General features: G+C 28.6%; 1 protein-coding gene across 1 annotated transcript in view; it reads left to right on the top strand.

Moving 5' to 3' along the window:
• Positions 1–925: 925 nt before the first annotated feature.
• LOC107439637 (uncharacterized) overlaps positions 926–10,402 on the top strand; it is a 42,707-nt gene continuing 33,230 nt past the window's right edge. The window contains exon 1 of the mRNA XM_016052302.4: positions 926–1,063. The gene's annotated coding sequence lies outside the window, so the exon portion shown is untranslated. The remainder of the gene's footprint in view (positions 1,064–10,402) is intronic.

Below are 10,402 nucleotides of genomic sequence, written 5' to 3'. Positions count from 1 at the left end.
GGTCCGGTATGAAGCCTTTAAAGGCTTCATCAGGGTACGGCAACCTTCATATAGAATTCTTTATGAAGGGTGTCGCACAGCCGTACTTGCAACTTGCAACACTTGCAATTAAGTTAGGGAGAGCAGTGGTGGCTCAGGGGATAGAGCGCTTACCTTGGAGGTGAACCGAGTTCGAATACCAGCGATGGCTGGTCAATACGAATTCCGCAAACGGCTCAGAAAAATTCTCCGATTGAATATTTATATATTTTTCTTGCTTTTAAAACTAAATGAATACCTTTTAAGGGAAAAAAAGAAGATCCCTAAATCCTAGAGTAGTCTAAATTTTTTAAACTGCACTTAAGCTACAATTCGGTAGCAGCAATTTTATGCGAAGCGATACCTCTTTAAATTTCCAGCCTTATTTCCCGGAAATCCTGAACACCCTGATATAATGTGTGTATGTATATTCAAAAGATGTTACTTATATTTTCTAGCACATAAGTACAAATTAAAAATAACACACAAATTCGAAATCAGATAACGCAAAGGTTAGCTCAGAGCAAATCCGTATACGTTGATTCTTAAGCATGTCAGAACTTTTAAAAAACACTAATCTCTTATAAACGTAACATTCTTACATTGTTTACGTATTTTTGGACAATCCGAATGAATACAAACACGCTGATTTACTTCAATCACACGTTTTCGCCTAATTCTTGTCCGGATGGGTCGCATTTTGCATTAATTTTCTTTTTCACCTGCTGTTGGCTCTATTTAACCTTTCTTCGTTATGTTTCTTCTACAAACACCTTTTTGCTGTCGAACCTAATGGAAGTAGACAGTCACGGGCGGCTGGCCTCGAATTCGTCTTTTGTTTTGTTTCGTTTCGTTTTATTTGATATGCGAGTCTGACGCGGCCTACTTTGGTCTGCTGCCCTTCTGCCTTATTTCGACTAAAGAGTTTTCGTAGAGAAATCGTGTTTCTAGTCGAGTTTAGATTTGGTTCGTTCTTTGGAAAACGTTTTCTTCTCTTGGAGGCCGTAATCGAATTTGAGGCAATATTTTAATGAACTTTCTCGCGGTAAGTAAAATTTTAAATTGTTCTTTATGGTTTGAATTTACTTTCCTCATTTGTGGGATTTGGTTCAGTGCAAAAAGTAAATGATATTAGCATTATTTACGTGTTTATTTTGAAACTAACATGTTGAACTCGAAGTTAAACGAGTTAATTTGGATAGATTTATTGTCTAAATCTGGAAGAGTTTAGTGGTTTTCCTCTTCTTGTAATGCAAATGCGGATGTGTGTTTCACTTAAAAATTTAACTAAGATGGCGGTAAAATTTGTTTTAAAATAATACAGAGGCACTAAGTACCGCTAAAAATCATTTGTAAGCCGATAAATGTTTTGATATGTCTCATTTATTTAAATCTGTTTACTTCAGATTTACTGATATATGAAAAGTTTTATTCTGCTTCATAAAAACGGAAAAGAAATGAAAAAAAAAAAGGAAAAATAACACAATTTTATAAGCAAACGATACTGTAAATGACATGTTTCCTAATTGCAAGAAATAAGGCAAAAATAGTTTTAAAACTATGTACAAGTATAAACCAATTCTAAAAAACAGTTTACATCCTCTGAATGTTCTGATACGTCTTATTTAACTAAAAAAGTAACACTATTTTACGTGGAAAAGAATAAATTTTTTTTTTTTTTTTTTTTGCAAACGACTTTATATTTGATGCGATTCTGTATTATGGTACATTTTCAAATCGCTAGAAATATGGTAAAATTGATCTTTAAAATTTTGCATAATTTCAAATCAACTCTGAAAAATCATTTTTTTTCAATGCAGTGAGTGTTCTGATATGTCTTATTTAATTTAAAAATACAAATGTAAATGAAGTAAAAGAACAAATTTATTTTTCTTTTTTTTTGGGGGGGGGGTAGGCGTAGAGAGAGGGGGGGACACTTTTTGTATTAATAAAATAATTAGTTTATTTTAGGTTTTATACATACATTTATATACGAATTACATATAAAAAATAAAAATGCATATACACATAAAACTTAAAAAAAAAAACCGTTTTCTGAAAGCAAAAAATTTGCCCCCTCACGATACGCCTATGAGGGGAAGTGGAGGCAAACAATTATGTAAAAAGAGGATTTTTAAATGACGTAAAATGACATATTTTATTTATTTATTATTTTTTTTGTGACAAACAATTCTGTTAGTAGTGTATTTTCAAAACAATAACAAAAGTTTTGAATTTTCAAATTTAAACTTCTGATATTGAATGAAAATAAGACAATTAATATAATTTTTGACTAACAAATCATTTTTTAAAAATAATTTGTGCTAAATAAGCTAATTTTACTGGCTAAAATTGTTTAACTTACTCTAACGTTCTTTAGAGCAGTCTTTTCGCAAAAGAGTCCGTATAGTAGCTTTTCCTGCATGCATTTTTCTTTGTATTGCATTGCGGGGAAGATGCTGGAATATTTTCGTTTCTTTGTTTCGTACGTGTTATCAGGTTTGACATTTACTTAGTTTATTAATGCTGACAAGTTACTCGAATTTATATAAAAACATTAATTGTTTTATTTTTTAATTTCCAAATTTTGACCCGTCTAAGGAGTCACTTTGTTTAGAATTGAAATTACACTGCAAATATTGGGTACAAATGGATTAATAGGCTATGTAAATGACACGAATGTTATGCATAAATCCTTTTTCATCGATTGAGTAAATAAGTAAAAGTAAATGCATTACACAATTTGTTTCGTTCATTTGTAAATTGCACAATATTTTATAAGAGGAAGTAAATAACAATGAAAATAATTTGTAATAAAATAATTTGTTAATTTAAATATTTTTTAAAATTATGATGATTATGTAGTTTACATCATGCATTATAAATTTCAATGATTATTCGTATTTTGGAGTAGTTTGATGATTGCAAGTATTTTTATGATGATTTTTTTAAAATTTTTGTTAGAAGAATTTAATGTTTTTACAGTTTATCTATTAATTTATTATTTTCATCTATTAATTATCTATTAATTACTTATTAATTTATTGGTAATAACAGTAAATAAACATAGTATTGTTCTTCAAAATTGAGAATTATATTCATTGTTTTATGCACAGAAAGAATGTCTGATAGCAGTTTTTCGTTTGGTACTTGGTTTGGTTTTGGTCCAGCGTAAATCAAATCCGTATTGCGATATGTTTTCCATTTTGAAGTAAACTTCAAATGGCATTTTGATATTTAAAAAAAAAAATGCACGAAACATTTTGTTTGAAAATTCATTAATTACTTTATTAATTTATTGGTAATAACAATAAATAAACATAATATTGTTTCTCATAATTGAGAAAATATTTTAAGCAAAAAAAAAAAAAAAAAAAAAGAACGTCTTATAACAGTTTTTCGTTTGGTACTCAAGAAATATCTGTAAGATGTATGATTAAGTGTTTTCCAAAAGTAGTGAAAAATGAAAAATTTTTTCTTCGTGGGGTAAGTAAAATTGAAATATTAGTTCTGATCAGAGATGACAAGTTTCATAATCAGTGAATAAAAAGCTGTAGAAAAACCATGGAAAAAATTACTACATACGAAAAAAATAACAAGTTGTAGTAATGAAAGAAGCTCTTTTTAAAAAAGAAATATCAAATATTAAATTTTTTTTTAAAAACAGTTTATCGTTGCCATCAAATTGAAATAGTAGTATTAATTTCTTAGCTAATTTACACAGAATTTTTAAATAGGTGTACGCTAAGAGCAATAGTTGGATTAAAAAAAAACTTTAATGCTTTTTTAAAAAGAAAGAAAACAGAAGTTTTTTTTAATGTTTTACGTAAAAAGTACAAAGCAGTCTAAATTTATAATTCTATATAGAAGAGTTAAAATAACATGATCAAATTTTTTTATCGATGCAATTAAATTAACGAATAACATATTAATTTTCATAATAAAATATGTATGCTGAAACTATTTTTTAGGTAATATTAAACATAGATTTTAAAATTATAAGCAAAATTAAAATGAATAATAAAAAAGCGTCATTTTTTAAAAAACATATGTGAAAAACTATAAAAAGTAAATATTCTTTAGTACTATACTAAATTTTGTCTGTTTAAATTTAAATTACTAAAAGACATATGTCTCAGTCGCATCGACCGATGATTGGTTATGTTTTTTATGAATTTAAATATTTCATAAATTATGCGACCCATTCTTAAAATGTTTCGTGCGTTTTGTATTAAAACAATTACTTTATTTCAATTAAACACTAATGAATTGAAAGAAAAAACAAGTTGTAAAAATTTCTGGAATTGCAGTGGATTACTTATTGCCTGTCTGTAGTTGTTACTCAATAGGTTCTAAGTTTTTTCATTTTAAAAATTAATTCTAACCCATTTTTAATACAAAATTAAAATAGCATGCTTGCAAAAATCATTAGTTTTAACAGGAAAAAACATATTTGCCTGCTATATGTAAACATAATTGTTTATTTCTTTTATGACTTATTCACATATTTAATTCTTAAAATACTCCTATTTCGATACTAAAATTAAATTCTCTTACTGTTAAAGCAATTTTCTGACGCATCGCTTAACACAGCATAACGCAAGTGCGTTAGAAAACTATAAATATTCTTTAAAATTCATAACGGATTAAGCCGTTCAGTGTTAAAAATAATCGGTCTTAAAAATCTTATGTTTGCACTTCCTCTATTGCTTTTTGTTCTTTGTTATGAGACCGATACAATGGAATAAAGAACAAGCAATTTTCTATTCTTATCTGTACGATCGAATGCTGCTATTCATACAAAAAAGTTGATGAACTCTTCTGGCCAGAAAGATTTGACGATCCATCATTGATTCATGGATCGATGCTCATGGATAGCCATTGCCATCTTACGATAATAAATCTATTCTTTTACAAATTTATTTTGGAGATGCAAACGATATAAAGAAAACACTTATCTACAACAAAATTTATTCTGTTGATGAAAATGATAAGTAAAAAAGCACTCATCTTTACGCAATATTCGCTTCTTTAATTTGGATGTTCTCTTTGGTCTAAGTGTGCTACAGGCTTCATGCACTCGTTTTAAAAATCTACATCTTAATAAATCTTAGGTTATTTATTTAATTCGCAAAAGAATAGTTTTCTTTGTTATTTTATACTAAATTTGGTTGTCCGTTATTACAGTCACTGAACCGGTAAGTAACAGCTAGAGATAATTTCAATTGATAAAATATTTAACACTTAAACTTAGTAATGAATGAATATGGAATTTTATTTATTTGCTTTATGCTTTTCAATGAAATCACATAATAATAAAAAAGAAAAGCGAACTTTTTTAATGCAGAGTGTTGTGATTTCATATGAATTTAGGTCGTGTTTAATTTGACTGTACACTAATCAAGCATTAGTGAGCTAAATACTAAAATGTCCAAATGATACTCAGTGATATTTCTACCAATAACGGGCACGAGCAATACGTTCTTAAAAATTAAAAAAATAATTAAAATAATCAAATTTAAAGTTACGTTTTTATTAGTGTATTTGAAATTAACAAGAACTTTTTATTATTCAAATGTTTATTTTTACTTATTTATTTATTCATTTTTAAATATTTGATGATAAAATTTTTCAAGTCAAAATGTATATTTAAAATCTTGGGAATCGGATATATTTTATCTAAGACTACTGAAATTTTGATATCACCTTTAAATTTAATCGGCTTAGGGCAATATAATGCTAAGCTACAATCAATATTTAAATTTCTTAAGAGGTGAGGTATTTTTTTAGAGCAATTTTTGAGAAACACCACGATTTCAATGCAGGCAATAAAATATTTATGTGTTTTTGTGCTGTTATTTAGCAAGGAATTTTAATATTGTTAATAATTGTGTAAAAATGCTACATTTTGAAAAAACGTCGCTTATAACTGACATACAAGTCCTTTAGTTTTAAAATAAGTTTGAATAAATGAATTCTAGTATGCAATATTCAATTTCTAATTATCACATTCATAGCATGTGGCTTTTTATTTTCGGTTTGGGTGATGTTTTCTTTAAATTAGTGAGGTGAATTCTTTCCTTAAAGTTCTTTAAATATGTGATATTCTTGCTTAGTTTCACTTTTTGGTTCGACTTCATGTTATTCTTCGCTATTTTCCGATATTTTTACTGGATTATTAAGTTTATTTTTCTTTTTTCTTTTTCTAAGTTTAACTTGTGATATTCTATTTATTCATTTGCACATATTTTATTTTTTTAATGGATTTTTAAGAATTTTTGTTTGTATGATATTCATTGTTTTTTTAATTTTCTTATAGCATTATTCTCCCAAACCCATCATTTTACGATCTTTCATTTGACTCATAAAGTTCTGAACCTTTCAGAACAGACACTTTTTTATTCCTAAAAAAAGAACATTTCTCCAAACTTTATTACCGTTTAGAAGACATTAAAAGGCTCTGTTGAAGATCAAAGCATAAGCTTCGTTCAAAAAACTAAGACTTAATAATTACAACATGAGTTTTGCTAAAAATAAGATCTTATGCTTCTCTGAAAGCTAAAATATATTAATCCTACTAACTTCAATGTCGTTATTTCCATACAGATTTCATATAAAGCTGTTGTTTTCTATGATTAAATAGGAAAACTTCTCAATCAAATATGATAAATACAATAGTTAGCTTTCAATATTACACAATAAATTGTTGTAGAAATCCAAAATCTATCAAGTTTTGTAAATTACGTTTCATATTTTAATAATATGTGTAGACAACCTTTATCAGGATAATATTCTATGATCTGTGTTTAAAAAGATAATAAAAGCTAATAAACCTATATCATAAAAATGGTAGAAAGAACATTTTATACTTTTTATATTGAATTGTAAAGAAGGGGAAAAAAACCATTTCGAGCCATTTAAAGCATTTTTTTAAAAATATTTTTATATGACTGGATGACCTTTACATTCGAAAACAGACAGACATAATAACTTCTTTCAACTTCATTAAATTTGCTTATGAATTCAACTGCATTTTTATAATTACGAAGGCATTGTTGCTTTTAAAACTTTTTGGTGTTAGTTTATTGTTTTGATACTTTTGATTCGTTAAACATTATCCCCTGATTTTGGGGGGTCAAAAATCTGAATCCGTCTGAAAAAAGATATGTTTATTCAGAGAAAGTGCGTGTTTGTGTCTGATTTCATAACTTAAAATATCGTCTGCTCTAGTTAATTAGCATATTTGAGGTTACCCTCTCGAATAATTAAGAATGAGTACTAGAACATGAAGATTTGACTATTAGATTAAATGTTATTCAGCGTGCTCAGTTTTTCTTCGGCCCACTGTACCCTACTCGATTTTAGATTCAAATAATTTATTTCGTTAAGTATTATAAATTTGTTCAATATTCCAAACCAAGAGCCGAGAGGGCTCAGGAATAGAGCTTTAGCCTTCCAATGAGGCGAACCGGGTTCGAATCCCAGTCGATACGAATTCCGCATCCAGCTTGCACCGACCACGGTGCTGACGTAAAATATCCTCAGTGGTAGACGGATCATGGGTTAGAGTCCCCTTGTCGTCAGGCTAACCGTGAGAGGTTCTCGCGGTCTTCCTCTCCATGTAACGCAAATGCGGGTCAGCTCCATCCACGAAGACAAATTTCTTACTATACTCGATCCAAGAGTTTCCTTGTCTTCTGGATTGGGTGCAAAATTGTAAGGCTACGGAGTTGAACATTAGTAGTCGTAAATCCATAAAATTGGGTCGGCTGTTCAACGACTGTTATGAAACAATAATCATGAAAAACAAACCCAATGTTCAATGGAAAGTACAGTAAAACCTTTTTTTGTGCGGTGGATAGGGACCGCATAAAAGAAATCGTACAAAAAAAAATTTCGAAAATTTTATAAATTCTTATATATTATAACAACTTTGTACGATATACAACCTAAAACTCCTTTTTTATGCGTAGGATAGGGACCGCATAAAAAAAGTCGGACTCAGAAAATACATCAATGATTCATGAAATAGATGAGAGAATGCTTTCAATTAAATTAAATAATTAAATTAGACCTAAAGAAATTGTAAGAATATTCAATTCTTCATTGTACATATACATGGAGAAGTTTTCAAATTATACATTAAATAGTTTGCTGCTATTCGTCGTAAACCGAAACGTGCATCTTCTTGTGATGAATTGGTTGAAAATCGCTTTCGTCGCTTGAAGATAGGATTTCAATTGACTTGTTTTTTGGTACCAGTGATCAGTTTTTGTGACGACGGTCGACTGGTCAATTGCTTGTAAACGTCACGATAGTGAGACATGCATGATCTCAGCTCTTTTTGGAATTTTAAGCGTCTTTCCGCATTGGTATCTATTTTCGAAATATGGATTTCTGCATATATTTTATCTGCTGTAATAGATTCCGGTTCTTCTTGTCCAATTTACTTATGATTAAAGAATTAAATAAAAATCATAAAAACTACATATAAATAGAAACAAAAGTAATTAATTTATTTATCTTTAATCTCACTATAAAATGAATCCTTAATCGCATGAATCGTGTATAAAACTCTGAATACGAAGTGTATAGTATTTGAGATACGCGCAGAAGAGAATTTACAAAATAAATTTTAACACAGCAGACGATTTTTTACTGACTTACTTCAACTTGTTTAGCATAGAATAAATTTTAAACAGAAGAGAAAATGGAGTTGATAATAAACGAACTAATGAAAATAAATAAACAGAGCATCGCGAAGTCCAGATACATTGTTGTCAAGGAAACCACGCAATTAGAGTTCGGTCCACAACATGTATATGCACATAGATAGGAAACATTAAACTGGTGCTAACGCCGCTAACAAGGGAAACTAGGGAAGTGTGACTCGCTAATTTTGAAATAAACTAGTGGGATGCATGCCTTATGAGGAATAATTTTAGGGGGCAACATTCGTTTCGGCCCATAGAAGGTCCTATGAGAGATAAAAAATAATTCAATATATAGAAAAATCGGTATTTTATTATTTCAATGCAGACTATTAGTTATTGTAATTGTCTCATACTCCAATTAGTTTTGTGGTATATTCACGTACTATATAATGCATATTTATTGTCAAAATTGATTTCAAAAATTTTATATATCTGTAGTTTTTCAGAAAAACCCGTTAGGTTAATTTAAAAAACAATTGACATCAAACTTTTAAAATTTATTTTTACCAAAAAACTTTCCAAATTAATTTGAGTATAAAATTGCAAATCAATTAATTAATTAACAATTATTTAATAAAAAATGTATAATTAATTAACAATTAATTAATAGTTAATTTTCTGATTACTTTATTAATTAGCAAATTAATTAATTATCCCATTAATTACAAATTAATTGGATTATGAGACAATTACAATAACTAATAGTCTGCATTGAAGTAATAAAATATCGATTTTTCTATATGTTGAAATATTTTTTATCTCTCACAGGACCTTCTATGGGCCGAAACGAATGTTGCCCCCTAAAATTATTCCTCATAAGGCATACATCTCACTAGTTTATTTCAAAATTGGCGAGTCACACTTCCCTAGTTTCCCTTGTAAGATTCATAAACCGCATAAAAATAAATCGCACAAAAAAAATCGCACAAAAATAAAATCGCACAAAAATAAAATCGCACAAAATCAATCGCACAAAAATAAAATCGCACAAAACCAATCGCACAAAAAAAAAATCGCATAAAAAAGGACCGCACAAAAACAGGTTTCACTGTACATCAATGATATACAAGCTGTTAATTAACACATTTAGAAGGAGTTACTAAATTAGCCATTTTTAGATATCTCTGCAGAGATATCTTACATGTTTTATTACATGAGTTTAGATTTAAATAATTTGTTTTATTAAATGTTATAAATTTAGTTCAAAACATACCCAATAAAGTAGAAATAATAACAATAAATTCTCCTTAAGATGGACCCTTTATTAAGCAGAATGCCGTTTAAGAACGAAAATTGTGCATCGGGAACCTTAGAGTAAATAACATTTAGGTTACTATAAGGTTATAGTATACGCCGAAATGTACATGGTTAACGCGAAGGTTAAAGAAGATATGAAAGATATGAGAATTTGTCTAAGGCGGAAACGTTTTCCTGCACTGAGAAACTGCCTTGAACACTGACTTCATGCAGTAGTTTTATTAACCAGAATTACGATTTTTTTTTAAACCTGAAATATCATTACTAAGGCCCGGATTTTGATGACATTTGCATTTTTGTGCATTTTTGGACATTTTTTGTCCTTTAGAGCATTTTTTGAGATTTATAGGGCATTTTCTTTAAATTTTGGGGCGTATTTTGCATTTTAAAGCATTTTTTAAATTTCTTGTTAA

Source organism: Parasteatoda tepidariorum, chromosome 1 (genome assembly GCF_982258835.1).
Source record: "Parasteatoda tepidariorum strain Cologne lab strain chromosome 1, Ptep-v5.0, whole genome shotgun sequence".
Classification (NCBI taxonomy): domain Eukaryota; kingdom Metazoa; phylum Arthropoda; class Arachnida; order Araneae; family Theridiidae; genus Parasteatoda; species Parasteatoda tepidariorum.
This window is presented reverse-complemented; position numbering and strand designations above follow the sequence as displayed.